This window comes from Borostomias antarcticus (genome assembly GCF_949987555.1).
Source record: "Borostomias antarcticus genome assembly, chromosome: 19".
Taxonomy (NCBI): Eukaryota; Metazoa; Chordata; class Actinopteri; order Stomiiformes; family Stomiidae; genus Borostomias; species Borostomias antarcticus.
Genome location: NC_140252.1, coordinates 20,379,778 through 20,382,277, shown reverse-complemented (window position 1 = coordinate 20,382,277; position 2,500 = coordinate 20,379,778).

The window sequence follows — 2,500 nt, the reverse complement described above, 5'->3', positions numbered from 1 at the left end:
ATTACAAGACTAGTTGACCAGATCTGTGTTAAATGTACATCCCTTGTATGTAAATTTGTTTGTCATGTGATACTTGGCCTGAAGCCAAGTATATAAGCTCGCCACCTCGTAAAAAGAACTTTAGTATTGCCGAAGTTTTGACCTGTGAGGCGTGCTCAATAAATTGTTGATTTGACCGCATTTTGCTCCTGAAGTACTTTCATTTTGCCCAAAAGTTAAGAACCGAAGATACCACATCACCGCTCTAGAATGTAATATTCCCGTGAGCGCAGGCCGGATTCATAGTCGACGCAAACTACGTAGCGCAAGCAACGCAAGCTGCGCAAGGCCACGCAGATCTCGTTGCGTCCTGCGTGTGTCATGCCGAAATGTGTCACTTGACGCAAGCAATAGTGCGATTCCTTGTGTTTCCACCATGGATGTATTCATGTTTAACTCTAGAGACAGAAAGCAGACCTGTGCCAGACGACCTGAGAGGTCTGGATGGTTCATAACCAGCAGCAGATCAGAAATATATTTTGGCCCTGAACCATTCAGTGCTTTATAAACCAACAGCAGTATTTTAAAGTCAGTTCTTTGACAGACAGGAAGCCAGTGTAAAGATGCCAGAACTGGAGTGATGTGATCCACTTTCTTAGTCTTAGTGACTTGAGCAGCAGTATTCTGAATCATCTGCAGCTGTCTGATTAATTTTTTAGAGAGACCTGTAAACACACCGTTACAGTAGTCGAGTCTACTGAAGATAAACACATGGACACGTTTTCCCAGATCCTGCTGAGACATAAATCCTTTAATCCTTGATATATTCTTCAGGTGATAGTAGGCTGACTTTGTAATTGTCTTCATGTGACTATTGAAATTCAGGTCCATGACTACATGAAGATTTCCACAAAACAAAACACAAGCTCTCGAGTCATGTTGGAGCTTGCGTTCACAACGTAGCTTGCGTTGTTTACGTCGCCTATGGATCAGGTGGTGTGATGGAAGCACATGGATAGCGCGTATCGCTCACGCCTGGCGTAGCTGCGCCTAGTCGATAGTCCAACTGGAAATAGCCTATTCATCACCACGCTGGGCGTTGCGCAGAGGTCCTACACCTCACTTATTTACGCACGGCTGGTAAACCGGCCAACTTCTTCTTTCTAGCTTTTAGTAGGCGCGCCTGCCGCCTGTTAAAGCTTAGTATGCGACCACGTCTTGATATTTTGTGATGAATGAAACTGGATTGTAAATATGGAGATACTCGTGTGGCTGTGTGTCATGCTGGTTACAGCGAGGTTCGTCGAGTCAAGTAAGTTTAGGAGCCAGGGGTCATGAAACAGTAAAGTAGACTAAGGGACCTCATTGCATAGTGGAAGTGTGCGTAACGCCCACTCTGAGACGACAGCGTCGCCAATTCTTTACTAAAAACGTAAATCCACAAAACCAGAGAATTGTTGGTAATAACACTGTAGATTAATGTGTAACTCAAAATGTCCTCTAAACAATTCCGTTATTCAAATCCAACGGCGTTATGTTGTTTTTCAAATTTTGACGACAGCCCTGCAATTCCTGGCTCAACAGAATGTGTGGCGTTCAGAATAACTCAGAATAACGTTTGTACAGTAATTCTCATACAATTGCAGTGTAATACAGATGTATTGATGTTATACAGTGTTATACAGATGTATTGATGTAATACAGTATGGTACAGTATAAAAATATACTACACAATACACTACAATACTTATACATAGGGCTACGTCGCCAAGCAATATTTTCAGGGCGACACTTCACATAATTCATAGTGATGATTTGCGGTCGTTTTCATATAACTAAATATGCACATAACAAGCTGAAAATATGAAGGTATACTCTCTATGATATGTAATTGTAGGAAAGTCGGTTACTTTCCCATTGCAGTTTAAAATGTCTCTAGCACAAGCCCAGAAATCAGTCTTGTCACTGCGTTTGGACGTTACGACCCCCACTCCCGAGTGCGGGGGTTAATATAAAGGCCTATAGCGGGGAAAGCTGACTACAATTGAGCTCTTGTCGCAGACAAGTCATTATTGTGAGAGGGCGGACAAGAGCTGAATTGTAGTCATCTTTCCCCGCTGCGCGCAGGACGCGCGTCCCCCGCTGATCCAAGCGAGAACGCGCAGGCGCAGGAGGAACATCGCTCCCCGTCTGAAACGGCCTTTATGGAACGAGAAGCGGTACAAAGCAGACTTTGCAGCGGCAATGGCAATAATTACACTCAATGTTAATAATAATAATAATAAAAATAATTACACACAATAATTACAATGGCAATGATTACACAAATACAAATACATGCATGTGCAACATAGTAGTAGCAGCACTCACCACGATGCAATGTTTAAAACACAGTACTCAGTACTCTAGCATTGATTGTACTCGGCTTGATACTGTCATTGATTGACATTGATTGTACTCGGATTGATTTCCTGTCAACTGCAGAGGTCACGTGATTTCCTGTCAACTGCCGAGGCGCCTC